Below are 23,987 nucleotides of genomic sequence, written 5' to 3' on the forward strand. Positions count from 1 at the left end.
TTAACGAATAAGTGCTTATCCATGTCTGCTAGAGATTTATAACCGTTGACACGCACGTGTCCACTTCGTGAAAGAACAGGAGTGCCTAAAGATGGTTTTCATCACAACTATGATTACACTTGAAATAAAAAAAAAATAAAGCAGAAAATTAGAGGCTGCACTCAGCACGCCCCGTACATAAAAGACAGAGAGAGAGAGAGAAAGAGAGAGAGGCGGGAAGGTGGCCAATCAGGAAACCTCGGCGTTCTCGAAGGTGACAGCATAATCCCTAGCCAGACGCGCCGGGCCGCTGGATTCATTTGCAGGGACGTCGGAAGTAAATAATGGTGCTCGGAGGCGGGAAACGCATTCGAGGGTCGCCGAGGAGCTGTGCACAGAGCGCGAAGGTTTTTCAAAACGCCGCTCCCTTCGCGAGAAGCGAGCGCTCTGCTAGGCGGTGTGAGAGAAGACTCGAGGATGGCTGACGGCTAATGCGCTCCTCGTATTATACGTAGATAGCCACTCAGATAGGCGGCGCTTTAAGTTGCGGCTCGTGGTGAGTCAATTCACAGGTGTTTCGTCGCTGAAACGCGCTAATGCCAGCGCGGCCTTCTTGCAGAGTTACACACGTCGGCGACGTCTTCAATTACACGGAGCAGTATGTGACTTCTGTGCGTATACAAGGAATCGAAACCTGAGAGAGCGCGGTATCTTGCGACTCGCGAGGAGCCAAGCTTCTCAGTGTCTGCCCTGTAGCTATAGCTGCCGCAAGGGACGATGCGAGTTGAGCCTGGAATATTCGCACGTGGCTGAGGCAATTTGAAGGAAATCGGCGCACAGCAACTATACAGCACACGGGCTGACACAGAGGGGGCGCGGGAGCCGCCACCGCCAAATCGACGGATGTACTATTTCTGGCATCACGTGCCGGGTGGAAGAATGCACGCGCATTGCCGGTCCCGTTGTGTACCAGTAAAGCTTCAATTGGGGTGAGTTGGTTCATATATATATTTATATATATAGTCAAAAGGCGCAGGACAACTATGAGGGACACAACGAAGCACAAAACCACATCACAAGCGCCGTGATGTGGTTTTTGTGCTTCTTTGCGTCCGTGTCAGTCGCGCTTCGCCTTTTGAATAATTAACCGTAATGTATGCTTGCAGCAAGTGCGTGCGACACTTTCGTCGACGACACGCCCGACAGTCGCGCTGACAAAGGCAACAATCGCGGCACCGGAACGTTACGACAGAGGCGCGTGATTAGGTAAATCGCAGCTTAAAACACGCAAGCACGCACCTCCCTCTCCCACAAACACGCGCACACAGATTTTGTGAAGGTCGCTCGCCACGTGAGACGCAAGGCGAGAAGAAACTACGAAACACTTGCTGGGAAGTTTGAAGCTTATTGTTTTCTTCCACAACAATACATGGAAGAGGACCTGAGAACGAAAAGCCGGGAAAGGGGTCTTGGGAAGCGTTCCGAGGCCCCGGAAAAATGTTATGCCCGCCGGTAGGCGCACGCGTGGGCCGTATACAGAATATCCCGTTTGCGAATTCAGTCGCAATCAAGCTACCATTGTCACACATTGAGCCTGCAACAACCTATAGAAAGCGGCCTCCAAGCACTGGTCATGTTTCGCTGACGTTGATCGAGGCCAACGCAACGTCATGACGCGACGAATGTTGACGCCGCCCAAATTGTCGACTGGATACATTTGGCACACATTGCACAATGTTTAATGGTAGTGTCTGGAGCAACATTCCTGGCATATGCCACTCCAAGTGCGACGAGGCATGAGAGAGAGGAAGTGAGACAAAAACAAAACACACTCGTGATAACACATGAACGCACGCAAAATTCCCTACCACAAAAGCTATTTATTTACTCACTGAGAACTGTATCCCGCAGGAATGCTATCGGCTATACGCATGAATCGAAGCAAGAATGCTATATTGCTACGGATTAGGCGCAAATCAGCAAGACAGACGCGCACGCAAGAAAGAAGGAGTGCATGCACCGGAGGATTTCTTCTTGCGTAAGCGTTTCTTTCGCTGGTTGTCGTGTTACTTGATCACGTAAGAAATCGCTCACCACTTAGCTTGTTGCTCCACAACAACGCGCCCGTTTCTGTAACACCCTTTCCACCCTCCACACAACAGAAGCGGACGCAACACTGTCCCCTTCTGTCCAATGATCCCTGACCGCTAAACCGCACCCTATATGCCCGGGCAAAAAGAACTCGGCACTAACGGCATATCCAATACCGCGTCACCAGAACGTGTTGTTAGAACGCCCGTACACCTTGCTCGGGGTCGAAGGTCATTAAAGCGACTCGCAGCGCGCTGCTAATTAAGCTCACTCCTCCAATTCCGATAGCGAATTTAATTTCAGCAAGGTGGTTTTTCCGACAGCACCGCTCGCGAACCTCGATCGGCCGTCAGCGCACCGTGTGTCTTGCTTCTCCCACCAGGGCTAACCCATCGACAAACGAAGGCTACCTTCCCTCGTAACTCGCTCAACTAGAACGGCATCTCGTCTCGTCGCGTGTGACAAGGGCGCGTGTTCCCGGAGGTGGCGCCGCGGGAGCAGTCAACCGCTCGCGTGGCGCATCGCGTGTAACACACGGCTGGATACGTCCGTGCTCGGGGGGCAAGGCTTCCTTCCAGCGTACTACATAGGGTCGACCGCCATTGGCTCCGCTCGATCGGGCCGCCCGGTTAAAGTCGTGTGCAGCGGGCGAGCGTGCTCGCACGCGGCGCAGGAAAAGCCCGGACTCGTGCGTGTAGTACGTACACGAGCTCGGCGACGCGCCAGGGGAAGTCCCTCGCCGCGCCGCAGCATTCGGCTCGCGCTCCGCTGCATGCCCGCACCGCCAACTGGGACGTCCGCAAGCAGGCAACCCTGCAGCGACGGCGCCGGCGTATCGAGGTCATCATCGCCAACAAGGGCGGCCGGACGGGATGCCCTTGTTCTCCCGGCTACCGTGGCCCGACACCGAGCAACGACTCTTTTTTTCGTGTGGGCCGACTAATGGGGTGTTTACTACCGGCCATTCAAACAACGCAGGCACGCGTGGCAGTGATCCCCGTAACACTTTTACGCAGGACGGCGTCGCGTGCGCTTGAGAGACGGCCAGATCCGCTGGGCGCGAGATGCGAGCTGCGTGAGGATTACTCGGGCTATAATGCGGCGCCGCCATAAAATGGTGTTCCCGTTCGCCGGAAATTCCGGAGTGCCTTCTGTTTCCAGCAAATCTCGAGCTTAATCGGGAAATACGGCGCGATATACTTGCATTTCGCACACGCCTTTCTTTAAGCGACCGTGAACAGGTAATAGCGCCTGGTGCACGCCGCACGCTGAACACAAGAGAGGTCAGTGTTACCGGTACGTGAGATTTTAAGTACAGATTACATGAAAACACACAAAGCTCGGCCCACTCTACGCGCGTGCCAACCGTCCCCGATTATGCATCGCTGTCCCGTATTAAAATGTTCCGATTCCCTACTTCAGTCCTCCGTTCGTCCCGGATTAAGGACCAGTGAGACTAAACGAAAATTCAATTAAACTGTGGGGTTTCACGTGGAGGTTCGAAGCCGGGAACTTTCCCGCCGGCGATTCTCACAGCCTACACCAATTTTGAGCCTGTGCCTTGCAACCAGCCCACGCAAGCTTTCAGAGCAATTTGTTCCTTCTACTTTTATCAGCGATAGCCCTACGGAGGTTTCTCTGAAAAGCTGATCGGGATACAATAAGACGTGCCGAACACGCTATGACGGAAGTCAAAGTCGATCTTGGTGTACTGTGCACGTAGGGACTGTCAAAGCAACTATTGCATAATAAATTCATAAAGATTCGACAAAATTCAAGACTGCATTCTAAAATAAAGTGTCGCGTACTGCAGGTGCCGAAAGCGGTAAATAAGCGAAGTATATCACTTTGAAAAAAAGGGAGAGCAGACCGCGCACATTTCTAAAGTGCAACTCACATTTCTTTTAGACTGTCGCCATTTCATATCCGACTGTCACCTCCGCCCTTACGCAATCATTGTAAGAACTGACGTTTACCGCCAATGAGCACGTGTTGCGACAAAAAAAAAATATGGTCTCAAATCATGCAATCAATCTCACGTAGGCTATACGGCTAAGGGATTGTATCCTATTTTATTCGTCGCGTCCCGTTGTAGTTGTTGTTGTAGTTGTAGTTTTTTTTTTTTTTTTTAACCGGCTCGAGTCGTTTTCCAGCTTTTACCGGCGCTGTGCTGGCGTCCCTGCTTCACTGTGTTTGGAGCACTGCAGCTGTCTTTAGCGCATTCGTGGGACAGACGACTTGCAATCTTGCTGTTCGCGATGTAACAGCTACGTCTGCTTCCCAAGACACGCGGAAAACCGAGATTAGACACGTTGTTACAGCTTTCTAAATAAGGTTAAAGGGCCACTGAAGAGAAAACACGCTGAGCTGTATATATTAGTAGGTAAGTCATCCTCGCACGATACCAAGAAAACGAACTGTTACGTCGAAAAGAGGCCTGATAGGCCAGAAAAGAAAAACGCACAAACGAAAGACAGGTAGCGACGCCGCCTGCGGCTGCTGTTCGCCGTTACGTCACGGTCCTTGACGGGGTCTGCGCGGGTCCAAATATAGAATAGACCGTATTATAACGCCAAATACTGAACGTGGCAAGTTTCGAAGATTGTTTTTGCTGCGCTACAACGACTCAAGCACGAGAAGAAAACACACTGGCACACGCGTGGTGTCACATCCGGTATACACATCTGCACTGCGAATCTCGGAGAGAAATGCAAAAAAAAAAAAAAAAAAAAAACTGGTAGCTTTTTCCCTCCCTTTCTCGATGTAATGAACCCCTCGGGCGGAAATGAGCGAAATTACACTTTCTTGAAATGATGCGTCACCAATCTTAACCGACGTAGCGTCTTTGTGTGTGTCCTTTAGGTGTTAAATTTAGCGACCCTTTAAGCGCCGCGCAGAAGAGCAAAGCTTTTCACGTTATTCGCTTCGGAGGCAGAGACGAAGGTTTCTGCGTGCCTGTGTGCACCGGATTCCACGTTTACAGTGCGAGAGGGTTGCGAAAGCGGTGGCTGTCGACCTGGATGCACAGGTAAAACCCAGTTCTCTTTTCACCTTCTGCCTTTTCTATGCCTCTACTTCGCTGCGACTTCTGCGGGTCGAGATACAGGTGTGCTCCGCACAAGGCAGTTAGGAGGCGGTCTCGTTCAACCAACCAATTTATCACGCGGCACCGGCGCCTTGTCCTCGGGCGCACACCGAAGCTAACGACAACCCGCCCCGTTCGAGGAGTCATCTTTCAGTCGAAGACGGAGCACCCCTTGTTTAGTGAAAGCTCGCTCGGAGGTGGCAGTGCATCATATCTCAAAGGACGTAGTACGCACGTGTGTTCATGCGAGTCTGTCGGTTAAAAGTTAGACAAGACTCAGGTACTAATGCACTGGCGGATTTGTAAACAACAGAAGATATAGCTCCACAAATGCTAATGGAAAACGTGTATACAATGTACAAATTGTGCATGTGATGCAATTCGTTACTTGCATCTGTGTGTACGTCGGCTATTCGTCACCTTTTGTGGCTGTGAACATTGTACTCAGATATTAGGCAAACATGCTCAGTGAAGCCGATGTAAAGCTGAATGTTCCAGAGGATTTCACCCGTTAGATAACGGACAACCGATGCGCTGACTCACTGCTCCAGTGCTGGCATAACACAGGGCTGCATTCGTTTATTTGATGCCGTTTTGTTCATTTCAATTACTACATTTGCCTTGCGACAAGACATACCTCTTTCTCCCTTGCTAAACACTGATAGAAAAGTGGTGACTATAGACTCAAATAACTCGCATATCAACTTGATTTCGAAAAGTACATCCGTAATGTCTAATGGAATCAAAACGCGACACCTAAAAAGACGAGCTTAAAGAGCGAAGGGACATTTCCCGAGGGTAAATTTCCGAGATGAAGCACCGACAACAGACTAATGGCATACCCGATAAAAAAGAAAGAAAGCGTGGACCATGTTGAATTTCAGTCAAATAGGCGCACTCACAAAACCCACGACGGAAACGCCGCGACGTCCGCGAATATAGTTTGATAAAGTTGGGCACTGTGCCATTTTTGCTCGCTTCAGCCGAGGTTTACCACCAGAGCACAGTTCCAAAATTACGAATCTTCACGCGCGAAAATATAATCCGATTACGAGACGTGCCGATCCATTTTGACCACCTGGAGCTATCTAGCGTGCACCTACGTAAATCTAAGTGCACGCGCTTTTTTTTTTTTTTTTTTTTGCTTTCCGCTCCCTTCGGAATGCGGCGGCCGGCGTAACTGGGATCGTGCCCGCGACCTTGGGCTGAGCAGGGCCACGACATAACTACTGCTCTACCGCGGCGGGTTCGAGCAGTTCCTGCACGTAAATAATGAAGCGCGTAGGTGTTTATTGTCACCGCATTTTCTTATAGGTAACAGAGGTAACCGGTAACGTAGGTAACCGGTGATGTAGGTAACAGCAGTAGTGACCCCGTAGTGCTTCGCTTTCCCGCGTATTTTTCAATGTTTATGAGGCACGTATGGTTGACGACTTTCCACTGACACATTAAATAAATAAATAAATAGACAGACCGATATATAGACAGATACCAGAAACGGCGTTGAATGAAGCATAACAGAGTTATCATCATCACGTCCTCATGGTAACCGTAGGCGTCTAAATGAAATAAAATACAAACTGCAGTCGAAACGAGAGCCGTGCGCAGCAGTCGCTCTGCCATCCCTCCACTGGGAACGGAGCTAATGGTGTTCGAGGCTAGACCGATTTTGCTATCGCTGTTGTGCGTCGCTGTTCTTCGCCGGATAGCTTCGCGACGCTTCTCACAAAGAAAACGATTAAGCCAAACAAGAGGCTGCAACCGGCACAACCACGCGAACATCGGCGAACTGGGAGCGCGAGGCAGCCACTGCTAAAACTTGAGCTAAATTAAACTCTGGGGTTTTACTTGCCAGAACCTGATCACGAGGCACGCCGTAGTGGAGGCGCTCCGGAATAACTTCGACTAACCGGGGTTCTTTTAACCTGCATCCAATGCAGGGTAGAGAGGCGGTTGCTTTTTGTTCTTTTGTCGTTGTTTTTTTTATTTCGCCCCCATCGATATGCGGCCGCGGCGGCCGGCATTTGATCCGGCGACTCCGTGCGCACTTATCAGCGCAACGCCAAAGCTATTAAGCGACCGCGGCGAGTAGGCACCCGCTGTGGTGCGTGACGCAGCACACACACACATGCGAGAAATGGCACAACCGAGCACAGAGAACGAATTTAAACGAAGTCATAAGCACACGAGGTGATCCGCCGAAAAAAAGGGGAAATGGGGGAAAGCCGCTGCAGAAAACGCTGTAGCGTATAATGGAGCACAGCGTCTGCAGTTATACTTGAACCTCCATGGAGATTAGCGGTAGCGTACTGCGCGTACGCGCTCTATGAAGATAGGCGAAGTCCATCCGTGCAAGAAAGGCGATCTCGAGCAATAGGCTCGTTTCCTTGGCGGCCACCAGAGCCGCGTCTTTCTGCTAAGGCGACAGCGGCAACTGATGATGATGCCCACCCCCACCCCCATTGCTGTATAAGGCGAATATTATCAGAGGAGAGAAAGAGAAGGGAGGGGAGGGCGTGCTTCCAGAGGCAACAACTGACAGCACGACTGGAGTGCCACCGATACCGTTCCCAAACGTTTCTGGTGCCTCGCCACTTCCACTGCACGCGTCAGCGGCAGCCTAAATGGAATTTTCCTGCCGTGATCTTTGACCGTCCTTTAACGTGCTTGTTTAAGGCTGAGTATTCTGGAGACAAGACGATAACGGCTCCCCCGCTGAGCAAATTGAGGGAGTTCAGTTGTGTTCTCGCACATTTTGCCCAGCCTAGCGTGCACGAATAAAAATAAAGGCGCTTGCACTCACCAAGTTCAAGGAAACTATGGGGGAAAATCCAGAGAACGAAGCCGGCACACAACCGAAACACGAGAACGCCAAAAGGGAAACGCCAAAATTTATTTTCTCCGTGGTTGCGATCGCTACTAACGCTACTGCTTCTTTCGCTCATAGAGAGAGAGAGAGAGAGAGAGAGAGAGAGAGAGAGATATGGGGAGGGAGGGAGGGAGCTATTCCAGTGGTAGCCTCGAAGTGACTCCTCAACGCTGAGGGAGTGAACTAGCCAGGCGGGGTCTGCGAGCCGGTGAAAGCCGGACTGCGACACAGCGGTTTGTCAAGCCGGCGCCTCCTAGATTTGGTCACGCCCAGACACAATAGGGTCAATTCAAGGCAGGTGTTCGTTGCATTGAGGGCACTTGAGCGCACCTCGCCTTGCACGTGCGACGCGACACACGGGTGCTGGAGGCACGCCGCTATGCAGCCATTGAAAGAATGCAAGCGTCTTCGCGGTTTAGTGTCGGCGGACTTACTTGTGGTAGTTAGAATAACTGCCTAGCCCACGGCTCCCCCTGAAATGTACAGCGTGGGGTTGGGGGGAGGGGGGGGGAGGTAATGTGAGTGATCGCGCGCTGAGCCGAACAGAGCGCGCAAGTATTTAACGCTTATTGTGTTAAGTACAGAGCTCTGAACGGCAATTGTTCAAGCAACTTTTCAGGGAAGGAGACCCAGGGATGAACCGCGATAAAGACGCTCCGCGTGGCCAGTGACACTAATGGTGTTATGGCCGGCGAACGTTGTTCAAGAGTTCTTTGAATTCACCCGCGAGAACTTTCGAGAGACTTAGGCATATAATTCGCCGCCTGCAAATCCGCTACTGCTACCACGTCGCAGATGACCACATAGCCAGGGGGGAAAAAAGCGTCGGCTTTGTTTACACAAACTCGACGCAAGCGGGTCGAGTCGGACTGACCCAGACCGACCCGTCCGCGTTTACATGCGTTTCGCCGAGCCGGTCGATCGCACCCTTCGCAGGAAAGTCGACTCAAAGCGCCCAGAGGCGCCCTCGCCGCGACTCGCTGGCGTTTCCACGAACCCGACAATCTGACAAATCGATCCGCCGGGATTTCGTCGGACTCATTTAGACGTAGATATCATTTCAGAAACTATAACAACGAGTAACGGCATATTATTATTATTTGTTTTGAAAACACATAAACACTTGACAGAAAAGGGAAAGCGGGGAGCAAGCTGGCAACTGTCACCGGAAGTAATTTGACATTCCTTCAGAACCCACGAAGGATCGAACTGCTAGCCTGCCAATATCGTAACACAAGTGAGGTAAACAACGTTCCGAAGACTTTCGATTCTACAGCGCAGAATATCACTTCCGACTTTTCGGGGCGTCAGTTACATCGGGAGCACGAGCGAGAACACGGCGTCGGCACTTCGCGGAGCATCCACATACAAGCATGCGTGCTGTTGCCGTTCACAGAACGCTGTCGAAGCACCGCGCAGAACTACGGCGATCGCGCCAGTACACGTACCCTTATCCTCTCTTCGAAACTAAGGTCAACAAAGCAGATAAGCCGCCAAGCTGCGGCTCGAAGGTCATTATCTCTGAACCAGAGCGGTGCGAGCTTCGGTCAAACAAACGGCGTCAAGGTCACAACCTTCCTTCGACCCTCAATGCATGGGAATCTGAAAAAAAAGAGGGGGGTGGGGTGAACGTGTGTAGGGGGAACACAAGTATTCGTACGTTCACTTCACGGTGCATGATAACTACTAAGATATATATATTACGATAAGTGCCATGCTTAAGGATTGGGTTTTCGTTTCAATCAGCAACCCCGTCAAACCCGTTTCGGCAGGCATTATACCCTGCGGACATAGCACAGCGTTAAAGGGCCCTTAAATAGCGACATGAAGTTAGGAAGTATCAGTACGCTTCTGCGATAGCTAGCGAAACGACCAATATGGAGGGCTGCTAAATGACGCGCCTGCTGAGCTCAAGGTTGCGGGTTTTACACGTGTATAAAAAAGAAGCCTTTGATAAAGCTTCGGATCGGCAAGCCTTTGACGCCGCCATTGCAGGTTTGCAGCGCGCTCTACGTCGCCGAAGACTTCTTCTGGAGTGGCATGAGTAATCAAAATGCCAATCATCGACATTGATGACGAAAACATTAAACATTCACGACATTGTGACTGCAGTTCATGTGAACCGGGCGTTCGACGCGGCACGAAAAGACACAAGCTAACGAATTCGCACCTGTGCCCTACGACGTTATAATGCTGTCGGAACGCTAACGCAACGGTTGATTATTCGTAGACCCGTTAGGTAACCGTGTCTGGCTTTCGAGTAGCAGCTGAAAATGAACGGCGCGTTATTTTGAGAAACGGTCGATTGTACTAACGTGCAGGGCACATGCGACGTTGTATGCGTCATTGAGACTGTGTTGTGATGTATTTCTCTTGTCTCACACTTTAAAAAGCGCGGTAGTTTTATGACGGGTTTTCAACGTTCCGGTCTTTTGTGCTGGAAGAACTATGCTTACCGCTCCTTGTTCGAGCAAAAGAAGCAATTTTTTTTCCGATGCCGGCTACACGGCCGCATATAGACGAGGGTGAAATAAAAAAAAAAAACGCCTGTTTACGGTGGAAGAAGCACGCACGCCTTGCTGGATATGCACGGTTGTCGTTTATATTTACGCGGAGCGTGAATTTATTGTATTCAAGACGAAATGGGATTAACCGGAGGGCCCGATTTTTATTAATCGCATCATAAGAAGCCAACAAACAATGGCACCGAGGAAGACATATAGGGGAAATTACTTGCAGTTACTGATCGAATTAAAGAATCGATAAATTAATGGAAATTAAAGTGGATGAAAAAAGAACTTGCCGCAGGTTGGGAACGATCCCACGTCTTCGCATTACGAGCGTGATGCTCTACATGTTGAGCTACCACTGCATCATCTTCTCATTCACTTTCTTGGGTGTTTATGTCTTTTTTCTTTTTCTACTAGAACTAGCAATGGGAGTGTTAGCCAGCGCCACCACACACAAACCTTGGCGGCGTATGCAGCCCATCTTTTAAGCCGCAGACTGCCATTTGTGCATTTACGCGGGGCGCAAGGATAGCGGACAGCGTAAAGTCACCGGAAAATTTTTTTCCCAGTGACTAGAACAGCGCGGCTGAAATTTCTTCCCTTGAAACCGGGCGACCATTCATAGAACCAGTTCTCGAACAAGGCGCTGCACGCCTTGACGGAAACCGTAACAAATTAGATAGCCGGCGTTCAGAACTTGCTCGCCTCCTATTAGGCACGGTATCTTTTCTTCGTGGGTTTGGAAGTGATCCGTCACGCCTGCTCAAGAGAGCTGCTTCGCAGAAGGCCTTTACCCACAGCCGATGACAATAAGCTCGACGTACCCCGACATAGACGGGCGGTCGGCGATCCTGATCGTCTCTGCAGCCGCCGTCATGGATCACCTCGCGCTCCATCTGTACTGTTGTGCGCATTGCGATCACTCGCTTTGCGCAAAGTTTGTTTGCGAAACGGTAACGCTATTTCCCTTCACCCCGCTATTAGGTTAACATCAAACTGTCTAATATACTGCTCTCCAATGACACTTTCGCACGAAACGCGCAGAACGTTCCCATTTTACGTGAAAGGATTGCGCGAAATGGCATTCAACGGGGACTGGCACTCAGTCTCACAGTGTGCGTCAAGCACTTCATAGGTGCTTTTCACGCGTGTTCGTCTTGCGCTCTGCCTCTACTGGTATTGCTACTGGCAATATAATATTGGTTAGAAAGATACTTGTATTCCTACACATTTAAGTTAAAGTGACGAGATAATGTGCTCTGTTTGTCACCACTCAAGCGTGAACATATCCGACATTTTTTTTAATATTCCCTGTGAAATTCGAAACGGTTACTAAATTCGGGTAAACCAGCCGCGTCCTTATGAGTGACAGACCGTTAGCACAATGCTTCACACGCGCTTCTTTTTACAGGAACAACAGAAAATACGGAGAACTTAAGCAGTTTCGCCTGTCCGTCGTACATGTTCCTCTTTTAGTTCACGTCTTCGTAGCGCTCTTTTCTTCAATTAAGCAGTTTCTTCTTTCTTTAATGGTTAACGTGCACGACAATGATGCTAAATAGTTCTAATTAATTTATGACCCAAAATTCTTTTTTTTTTTTGCATGTGAAATTTGGCGCTCATTTCCGTCAAGCTAACAACATCGCACCAAAGAGCGAATTATAATAGCCGATGGCAGAGAATCAAAGTGCCAAAGTCCTGACCTGGCAGGTGGGAGGGGGTGTTTGTGAAATAATAATAATAATAATAATAATAATAATAATAATAATAATAATAATAATAATAATAATAATAATAATACAACGATCACTCGTGCTGGGTAAATTCAAATTTTACATATAAAATGTTGAACAGGTACTTATACCGTTCAGTATTAATCTCATTAAATATTTTAATGCGGGACATAGCGTGTTTAGCCAATACGGCCTCTTGAAGGCACTTCGGGCGTTGACTATTATAATGCTCTGGAGAGTACACCACCATTTAAAGAATAAAAGAAAGAGAAACAAAGAAAAGAAGGAAGTTAAGCTTAGTAAAAAGCTACAATGCGAAAAAAAAAAAAGCTAGTCCTACAGTGAGAAGAGGCCTGGTAAGCCAGACATGAAGCAAAAAACGAAGAATGGTGTCGACGCCACCTTAAGTTCTCGCACCAGATCACCGTGACGTCATAGACTTTGACGGCATCTGCGCGGGTCTAATAATTTTTTAATCGATAAAGATGGGCTATATTGCATTCTAAAGAAGCCAATTAATTATTGAACGTGGCAAGTTCGTAGAACCTTCACTGCATCACAATGGCACAAAAAGAAAGAAAACACGAGAAAATGCTTTGAAAACTTGATATCACACTGAAATATTAGCGTTGGGATTTAGGAACGAAAAAAGAAAAGAAACTGAAACTTATATAATACTATATATTATTATTATATTATTATATAGAGAATCTCTATATTATTAATCAACCTCTTACCGACAAATTAACAAAAAAATGAAGTTTTGGAAGAATACGAGACGAAGGGGATTTAATGTTTCTCGTGAGTGTCACTTTCACCCAGAAGAAAGGTGACGGCAGAAAAACTATCGTCACGTACGATTTCATAGGCGGAGACGTTTCAATATTCGAAAGGTTAGGTTCAGTTCGTTTAGTACAGTTCGCAAACGTTAGGTTAGGCTAAGCGTTCCCTTACATGGCGGCCTCTACATGAACCTAGGACTGAGAAAGCATGCATGCATCCATCCGCTACAACGAGCCCTAGAAATGCACCGTAAGAGATTCAGCATATTCAGTATCACTATTACGATATTAAGTGAAAGTCGATGATTATAGCACACGTACCCATTTATCTTGCACTTCAGTAGGGTTAACTTACAAAAGTTTCTGTATACAAACGTCTCTAATCATCAACCTTTTTTAGGGGAGAGATACCAAGGCGTGAATCCCCATGTAAGAAACCTTTCATCCGGCAAGCTTGTGTCTGGTCTAAAGAAGAAAAAAGAAGTGAGCGTTTGTCCTAGTTTATCAGTGATGACCTTTTGTCAAGCGAGTTTCTGTCTTGGGTTTCGTTCCGCGAAGCCTTTACCAGCAGCGGAATGACGCGAGCTGACATCCAAGACTACATATATATATAAGGCATTGCAAACACCTAGGGAAGCCTGCGCAGTTCTAGATAAGGCCTTAACAATAGGCGGCACCTTTGTGCGATACGCGCAGATAACGCCGCACGGACGATGGGGCATTCTGATGGGTCGTAATTCCGGGGTGAGAAAAAAAGGGCGAACCGCAAGCGCGCGACAAACAGATAAGCTTCGTGGAATCCGATGCCAGCCGAAAAACTGCAGTGAGCGTGTAGTGTGCAAAATAAAACCGTTATAGACCTCGCCGCGCATGCGCGCAGAACGTCAGAGTAGAAAACCAACGGCAGATAACCGTACGCATCACCTCCCAGTACATGCTCTGCTTGCTTGATCGATCACAAGCCCTGCTTACGGAATGATGCAAGGGCCAATTCGATGGAAAGCTTCCTTACTTACATCACTGTCAATCGTCACGAAAGAAAAAAATAATAAGCTATATGCCTCCCGTATTTAATAATCTCATATATAATTCCATATAATGACCCGTATGCGTGTGTTTAGTTGGAGCTTAGTGGCACAACGGCAACTGAAGAAAAACTGTGTGCAAGACGGCTGCTATGGATCTTACCATACAACATTTCTCAATATATCAGTTATATGCGTGTTTACACTTTGCTCAGATAAACTGTTGACTGCAGAAAGCTGTAAACATCGACATGCATGGTGGACTAACGATCAACATTACGCAGTTTGGGCTTAGTGTAGCAGAATGATACCTCGATAAATGTCTTTGAAGTGCTGTTGTCTTTTACTTTCCGCATGTTTCAATGATATTAAAATGTGGATAATGCATCGAGGGAAGCTTCCGTTTCTCAACAAATATCCGTGTGTTCGTACCTTGTTAACCAACTCCTGCACTGACGACAGCTTTTCAGATTCCTAGCACTGATTTGATGATCCATATGTTCATATCAGTATCCTAAAATCAATGCGTGTAAGAGTTATAGGGCATATGGAATTTTAGATATATATAATATCCAATTTCGCCGTACTATAACTTACGCCGCTACAACGTACTTAAATGGGAATCGAAAGTTAAGCTGTACTCGTAAATAACTTCTGATTTGGCGAAGTGACCACTCCCAGATGAGGCTTTCCAAGCCTGAGAAGGCGCTAGATCAATAATATAGGTGGCCACGCCCCCCTGAGGCTCCCCTACCACTTTGCCGTGACGTCATGGTTTCCGATAGCGTCTATTCAGGTGTAGCGAGCTGTTTATCTATAAAGAAGGACCACACTGCATCCTAAGGGAACCAAATACATCCATCAGAACACTCACAGGTCGCTTGAACTAGTCGCCGACGATTGCATGCAGAAATTTCATGCGCACGCTGTCAAAGTACGCTTATATGGTCGATGTCTAATGAACGACGAGTTTCACAGCTAGTTCTCGCATGCATGCCTTTGTAAAACTTCATTTCCACGTTATGCCATATGGCAGTTCGCGCGGAAAGAGAGAGAGAAATCACATAGCGCTGTATTCAGAATCTAAATTTTAGGGGTCCAATTCTCGACCCTTCTACCATGTCGCTTCATTACCTGATGGCCGGTAGCCGGCGAGGTTTTGCAACCTCGTAATGTGGGCGCTTGGCCGAAACCAGACTTCCGCCAACTGCACAGCCGAGTCGCAGGCTTGCAAAGAAGCCGCTGCGATCCACGGCACAACGAAATGGATCAGTTCGGTGCAGCACATGCGCATGCAGGCACGGACAGCACACTAACACATTGGCTGACCGCTTCATCCTATCCATCGGCCACTCTGTACAATGACCTTGAATAGAAACTTTCAATTGCTTGCCTTTATTTTTATTATAATCTTTTTTCGGGAACATAAGCTCTAGCAAAGTCTGTCGTGTTTTTCCAAGTGCAACTTCAGCCGCGCAACGGGAAAGGCCGTCTCTCTTGCGAATACAGAATACTGACTGTAGCGTCGTCACACCTTGATGACGCGCCCGTTCTGTATAGCTCGTCTACAAGGGCTTCACGTTTAAAAATAAGAGTAACTAATCATAACACCAGGCCGGATCGCATCTTACGAGACGCCCGGTGCCAAGGCACAGAGGCACAACACGCGGCCCTGAAGGACGACTCGGGGTAAATTTAGCCTGCGGAGCCTGTTTTAACGTGCACGCAAATGTCTGAGCACGTTGACACCTTTTGCACTCCTTGGACAGGGAGAGGAGGACGCGGCAGTAAGGCAGTCGCGCCTGGCAACCTCTTTCCACAGTAACCAAGCATTCTCCACGGTGTGGAAACGGGGGCAGTCCACTGCACCCAAACAGTGTTAGCGAGTAAGTCATTTAGGAAGACTTAATTTCAGCGATTTTCGCTCCTGCAATAGAACTCGGGTGCCAAATGTGTCCAGTGAATAACTCGCGGGATTGCTTCTGTCCATTAAGGCGCCATTCTAGCGGAACGGTCGTGTCAGCAAACTCGCGGTCGCCGAATTATTGCAAAAAAGCAGGACGGCATAATATCGTAAAAGTTAAGTTCTTCTACAGCGATAACTGTCAGAACAAGCGATGACGTAACACCAGAGGTACAAAGTTCACGAAATGCGTTAGGGTTTCTCGCAATTAGGTGGTCGTCATTCCGCGAGAGCACGTGCATGTCGTTTATTGCAAAAACTGAATGAGTGAATAATAATTTATTTTCGAAGAACACCAAGTAGGGGAAAGTGGAGAGAAAATGTGCAGCTTGACCTAATGAGCTAAAAAAGCTCTTTGGCGTGCGACTGGAAGGCACGGTGACAATGAGTAAGCAAAAAAAAGAGAGAAAGAGAGGAAGAGAGAGAGAGAGAGATAGAAAGTCATATGCACGTCCAAAGCAGAAGTTGGAACCTACGTGAAGCGAAGATTAAGTAAAGCGGTTAATCAAATGCTATACTGCAATATCAGATTCATACAGTCATCGTTATTTCAAAGCAGCGTGTAACCTATCTCATGGAATGTCCATGCTTATTATTCACCGCGCAGGTCACTCGAGCTATATGCTAGGGAGGAGGAGAGAACGTAAAGAAAGCTTCGCTTTCATACAAGTTCAGCGTACTATACATATAGCTACAACGGCTGATGGCCCCAGATTGTTCCAATTAGATTCCCTTCGACTCCATCCTATTCTCGTCATTCCACGTGCTGCCCATATAGACGAAATCGGATGGCAGAGAAATGTTACCGTCGTCCCCGACTGTAGAGATGAGTTATACGGTAGGGTGCTTTAGAGCGTAGCGTGATAGGCTGCCGAAAAAACCGCACAAGCGCCGGGAGAGCTGTCAGCGTGCAGGCAGAACCGTGTAGAGCTACGCTAAAGCTTTCTAGTCTCGCCTTCTCCGTGTCTCGTCAAACAAGCGTACAGGTTACAAGACACACACACAAAAAAAAAACAAAAAAAAGAGCGAGCCGTCACAACGACAGGACGTGTTTCGCAATGTGTATACTACATCCGGAGCGAAGACAAAAATAACTGCGACGCCAATCGCACAGTCGCGCAGACACGTAACAAGACTAAACTTCAAGTGCTCTACGGAGATTGGCTGGCAGAAGACTGCACGGATCCGGACTCACGCTTTCAGAGGCGTGCGATAAGTGATTTCCGCGTTCTTTTTTTTTTTATCTTTTAGACGACGACAACCTGCGCGTTATCGCAGAGCCGGATGCGAGAAGGCGTAATCAGTGCGCATGTCAAGCAGCCCTGCAAACAGAGTCGCAAGGAGCGGACGAGACGAGTGCCGGCACAGTTCGTCCAACCGGGCATATCTGGCTCGGCGGTCGCTCGGCACCACGTGACTCCTTTCGCAGTTAGGAGCACCTTTAGCAAAATGGCTACCGCTGTGAACCAACATGGCGACGACACTGAACCGTGTGATCCGAGCTAAGATTAAGCGATTAAAAGTGTGAAATTAGGAGGGGGAATCGTCCTAAAACACGGAAAGCTGCATGCGCTCCGACAGCGCGTAATTTTTGACGATTCTTCCCCAATATCATATTTCATGTAGCGCTACATCGGCCCAAATTGAGTGTCCCTTACTTAGCACGCAGAGCACGCCACTGTCAAAATGATAACATTAGACTCTATTCTAGTAACGAGGATAAAGCATAAGAAGTCTGTTATCCCGCAGCGCACAGTTTGTGTGCCGATGGGAATGATTCTGAGAGGCACCAAATATTGCCAGCGTACTATTCGTAATAATGCGCAACACGTATATGACGCTGCCACTGGTTCTCACTTTGGAAGACGCTGCATTTCTCTCTTTTTTATATAATCAACGTCAGTAAGGTTAATAACGAGCCAGGATGGCGCTAGAACAACGTACGCTGTGTTCGGGGTTAATATAAATGCGCAAATAAGTTCCTGTTAATGAAATGCGCAATTAATGACAGTATGCTTCAGAGATACCTGTGGACCGACATTATACGTCCAGGTCTACGCCATAATATATTATTTTGTTACGCAGAACAGATGTGTGCTTACTCGCACTACTTCGTCGGTGAGCGTACAAGGGCCATAAAAGCACGTTCGCCGGTATGTGCATTCGGCACACGTATATAAACTTCTTAAATATTCACAAATATATCCGCCGAAACACTGACCTGCCCAGCAGCAAACAGCAACAGCAGCCACGCCAGAACGGGGAGGGTAAGCATACAGAGCTTCGCTTTAAAATGCAGATGCGTATGCGAAAAAAGCTTAGTGAGAAAACCACGTACCACCACAAAGCTTCCAACTGGGTTCAATTGGCTTTTCGTCTGGATCGCATAAGCTTGGAGGACACACGTTTAAATAAAATCTGCCAAACGCAGTATAGAAAATTAGAGTCACTTATATTCAGGAGCATATGTCAAATAGGAGCTCTCAGTGCTTTGAAAATTATTCAAGTTAAACATAATTGCGAGGTTCAGCGTTCCGAAACAGCGCAGTGGGTTTGATTAACTTTGACGACCGGCGTTTATTCAAGGTGCACCCGAACTTAAGTGCAAGAACGGTCTTTTAAAGCGAAAGCTTTACTGGCCGCGAACTTGCGATTTCGCCGAGGCGGTGCTTCGAGGAGGCACATGACGTCCCAACGCGCGCCTCGGCGCGGATATTTCTCCCTCTCACTCGCTCCCTAGTCACTACTGCGCATGCGCCACTAGTAGCACCGAGCCACAGGTGTTCCGCCGCTGCGCAGCGCCGCGCCTTCCCTCCGCCGCCGCTTGGTATGACGTCACACCGCGTTCCTCGTCGTTGCGCTCGCCTTCGCTCGCTTCGCCAGCTGCGTCGCATGTCTGATAACATGTCCGACGATTGAAAAGGAGAGCTCGCGTGCGCCGCAACCACAGTTGAGGCGGCAGTATGGACAGCGACAATTCTGATAAGCAGGAGGAGACCTGGAATCGACATCGGAACGAGATGAGGAAACGAATCGTCCAGGAAAGAGACGAACAGCGCGCCGAACGACTGGCTAAACGCCGTGACATAGCCAGACAACCAGACTAACCTGGAGTTGCAATCAAGATTAACCAAGGCTAACCATACTAGGCCTTAGCTTTCGCTACGTATATCCTGGCATAGCCGAGCTAAGCCACTGCCAATTTTTCCTTCAGCCCCCGTCGGAAATACGAACAACATGGCTAGAAAGCGCACCCGCGGCCTCACGATAACCAGCAGAACGCCCGCCACGCGTCCGTCGAGCGACCGTGGCAGGCGATCTCTGTACGAAACTCCCTAAACCGGAAGCGCTTGATTTGCCGGCCCATTAGCGCCTGCCGATATCTCACACGGCCCCGGAAGGCCGCGCGCAACAGCGTAATCGTCGAAATGATTACCGAACACGGCGCTGCCGGTGAGCAACGGGGTATTGCGCTTTGGTATAGAGAATCAGCGCCGACAACGCCCGGGCAGAGTGGCGAACAGTCAACATTGTTTCGTATTAACCAACCGTTCGTTCACGTAGCTATACATGCCGAAAACGTAGCTCCTAGGGCTCAACGAAACAACAGACCAGTGGACGAATCAGCGAGGCTTTTTAAAGTTCTCGAAAGAACATTACAGAGAAAAATAATTGGAGCTGTATTGGTGAATTACCCCGCCACAATCCAAGAAATGTCATTCCTACCGTGACAAAAGGCCTTAAGTCAGAAAAGACGCAAAAATCTAAAGACGGGTACGGCAATGCTGCGCTGAAGCTCCCACGTGAGCCAGCCATGACGTCATGCATTTTAACGGTGTCTCCTCGGGTATATTAAATCTTTATGGGTGAAGACTACATTATATATATATATATATATAAGCCAGAGACGGAATTCATTTATATTAAAGAACACTTACTGAGCCACAACAGCCCAATACGAGATAATGTATTGAAATTCGTGACGTCATATGACGTAACGGCCCTGGGGTTTCGGCGCGAAATTAAAAAAAAAAGAAAGAAATTAAACTTCGACACTCACTTTCTGTTCTGATTGACAATAGATTATCCTAAAATTTACGAAAGGATAGTTTTTAAAAAAATGCGCCATCAGTAAAAAATGAATTAGTGTTTGCTTGGGCTACAGCCTGCGCTGATACGTCCGGCATCGAGATTGGCAGGCATCTCCTGTTACTGATCCCGATGTCTCTGTATACCGTGGCAAGCCGACTGATTGAGAGCAGTATTTTACCAGAAACATTCGGCTCCAGTCAGACAAACGTGCACTATAAGACGAAACAGCGCTTTAACTCATGTTCCCGGTCAATGTTCCCAGATCCTAAAAGTTAAAAATCCTAATTATATTCCAGAGTTTTACGTGTCAAACCAACGATCTAAATATGAAGCACGCCGTGTATTGGGGGATCCCGGATAGATTGAGACCACCAGTTTTCTTGTTGTTTTTTTTTTTACATGCGCCTAAATCTAAGTACACGAAAGTTATACCATTTCGCGCCCCCTATACCCGAGAAGTCAAGGAACGCGCACAAGAAAGGACACATGCACGTTGCACTGCCAAGCCCACGCTATCGATCACGTGCAAGCAGTGGACTGAGAACACGCGCTGGGAAGTCAAACGGGCAAGATAGCCACGGCGTAATCTCTACAAGAGTCTCCCGAGCGAGCTAAGATAGCGAAAGCAGCCAAGCGTCGTCGGCCGTGTCTGTTCCGAAAAGGGAGACTGAAGAGAAAAACTATTTCTTCTGCATCAGTAGATTACCTTTCTACGACACCAAAAACCCCACTCTTACCATGATAAGACGCTGGGTAAACCAGAAAAAGCGCAAGAACGAAACACGGGTGGCGACGCCTCCTTGAAGTTCCCGCACCTGGTCGCTGTGACGTCATGGACTTTGATGGCATCTTCTAAGGCCTATACTTAATTACATAGCGGTACAGATTGACTACATTGTGTTCTAAAGGAACAGAATATTAAACATAGCAAGTTTCGGGAATCTTTACTCAGTCAACGCGGCCCAAATGCGAAAACATACTTTGGAATCCCTGACGTCACATTGACGTACCGGCGTCGGGGCTTCGGCCCGAAATTCATATAATGATACTTCGACCTTCATTTTATCATCTAATAATCAAACTAATATTTTGATATGACTACCTGCAGGGTTTTCAAACAATGCCTTATTAGTCTCAACTGATTTATTGTTCCGCTTTAGTGTCCCTTTAAGCAAAGACGGCGTGAAGAGAGCGAACCCTTACAAAAATTTTTGTAGAAAGTCTATAGACAGTCTATAGACGTCTATAGACTGTCTGTGGACTTTCTACAAAAATTTTTGTAAGGGAAGGAAGAACGTGATAGCGGCGTGTCGCTTCGCGCAGCCTTCCTAACCTCGTGGCGATAAAACCGCGGTGCAGAATTTACTATGGCTTGGCGAGGTTGATGATTGGGTTTATTGGATTCATATCATGGCGTACGCAAAACATTCGTGAGCGCTGTAGAGCAACGGACTCAAAGTGCTTATGCGTTGCACGCAAAGAGTTGTCTTTATGTTTTACGTATGCGCACGCTATCTTTTTGATTTTGCGTAGAGGAATCTGCGTCAGCTCGCGTTACTACAGAATAATAAGATAGCGGTGGTGTTACATGTCTGTGTGCCTGTAGAGTGAATTGCGTTGCTTGCGTAGCTAAATATAGAGCGATAACATAGCGGTGGTGTTACATGTCTGTCTGTCTGTCTCGTCTGTAGAGGGATTTGTGTTGCTCGAGTAACAAGAGTGATAACAACGTCTGTCTGTCTCTGTATAATCGCGCAAGCGCGTCGGGTGGAGGAAAGTTCAAGAATACTAGAAACTATAGCTCATTCCACATTACAACCTGCACACCTTCTTCGACTATATATTCTGAATAAATAGCGTATCCAAGTTCCATTGTGCGCGTGTTGCCGTTCTTTTGTACCATCTTTACATGCTGTTGTACACACAGCCGATAGGAGCGCGCCCTATAACTTTGGGTCTTCTATTCTTTTGCTTCCTTCTTTTATTGAGGAGTTTGAACTTCCCGAAACTTCAATGTGTATTATGAGGGACGCCGTAGTGCGGTGTCTGGATAATTTCGACCATCCGTGGTTCTTAAAGTGCACCAAAAGCTCGGTTGACGAACGTTTATTGCATTTCTTGCATCCCCATCGAAATGAGGCCTCCGCGACCGAGATCGAACGTGCGACCTCATGATCATCAGCGCGACACCGTAGCCACGGAGCTACCGCGGCTCGTGTCCCCTGCGTCGTAGAACGCAAGAGGTGTGTTCACCCTACCCTACCTAAGTTCACTCTGCTGCCTGTTTCTTCGCTGCAACTCAGACCTCCGGCCCGACTGCACCGACGCGAAGCTCATTCAGCACTAATTCGAATAGCTGGCACTCCTGCATGTGATGTTTGCGGATGTGAGGAGAACATTGACCCCTTAATGTGCCACTGTCCTCAGTTTGAAGCACAAAGGCAATCTACGTCTAACACATTTAGGAAACTACGTGATCGTCCTCTGAGTGAACACACAGTACTCGAACACCGCACCACACTGATCATAGGCTCAGAAGGCAGCGAAGGCACTTTTGTGGTTTCTGAAAACGTCTGGTTTGTACGAGAGGGTTTGATTTAGTATTGTCCGTGCACGTCGCTATACCCCCTCCTCTCTCTCTTTCTCTTCCATCTCTTTTCCCCCAGCGTAGGGTAGCCAACCAGACTCTTGACTGGTTCACATCCTTGCCTTCCCCTTTTATCTCTCTCTCTCTCTGTTTCTTCCTTCCGCACCGGCAAGACCGAAGCCCTACATGGCAAACAATTGCAGTGGCGTGTGCGGCAACCGTCACGTAAGGTCTCCCGTCACGCGCTGCCACACGTCTCTCCAGCCGCTCGAAAACACGAGGGACTCGTGCCTCCCTACCCTTCTCCACTCAGCTCGGTCGTCGGGCCCGCCAACACAATGCGAAAGGCGCGCAACGCTCGGACTAGTACTGCCACTCCGGAAACGCCAACCGCCGTGTGTCTACCACGCCGCCAACAACGAGCGACCAAGGTCTCACTGGAGAGGAGGAAGTCGAAGAGCGAGGGGCCGACCAAAGCAAACAAACGCGATGTCGAGCCCCCGTTCGCGTTTTGTCCCGTCCTTTTATTTATTTTACTAGATACTGTCGAACGGAAACCACACGAATCGCATTTGCGGAGTATCTTTGCCGTAGCGTAGATCCACGAACCTTATCACGTGCGAGCACTGCTTCATCGCGGACGACGAGAGCGATAATGCCGGCAGGAGAGCTTCACGAGTGTCAAAGCTCCAACATGTGCTACGATCGCCACCGTTGTCGGGCGTTCCTGATCAACTTCGCCCCACCTGTGCTTCCTTTAGAGATTCCCGAAACATTGTTAAAGGGAGCATCCTTGCAGTGCTAGGATATCCGGTCGCCGTCACTGGTAGTAGAATCTGTGCGTTCGATGCGGCGATGCATATTATAAACATCCAATTCGGAACGTTGCGATGTCCGAATCAACACGGGTCAAACAAGTGAAGTCGCTTGAGCCGACGTTTCGCCAAAGATCATTCGTGAAGCGATCCTCCCTGCTTCATGTATACACTTGACCAGCTCGTCTCCATGTCTCTGTGATCAGCGAATATTAATGTCGTGTAATGCTCTAAAACAACCATGTTCTTTTTAAACTTTGTGTGTCGTGCCTCATAATCAGATCGTGGTCTCGGCACGTAAGAACTCCGCAATTTAATTTTTCTGCATTCCCCACCACTACGCCCCCAATCCCTCATACCATCTCATGTCATACTCCTACTATTCTTCACCGCAGGGTTCGACTACCTGTCCCCTATTCAGCAGACAGCAGAGAGGTACAGGCAAATCTGGGAGGG

At 48.4% G+C, this 23,987-nt stretch overlaps 1 long non-coding RNA gene across 1 annotated transcript in view; it reads left to right on the forward strand.

Annotated features, from left to right (window-relative positions):
• Window positions 1–760: 760 nt before the first annotated feature.
• LOC142583072 (uncharacterized) overlaps window positions 761–23,987 on the forward strand; it is a 47,237-nt gene continuing 24,010 nt past the window's right edge. Inside the window, exon 1 of the long non-coding RNA XR_012828536.1 lies at window positions 761–968. This is a non-coding gene — a long non-coding RNA (uncharacterized LOC142583072). The remainder of the gene's footprint in view (window positions 969–23,987) is intronic.

This window comes from Dermacentor variabilis, chromosome 5 (assembly GCF_050947875.1).
Source record: "Dermacentor variabilis isolate Ectoservices chromosome 5, ASM5094787v1, whole genome shotgun sequence".
Taxonomy (NCBI): domain Eukaryota; kingdom Metazoa; phylum Arthropoda; class Arachnida; order Ixodida; family Ixodidae; genus Dermacentor; species Dermacentor variabilis.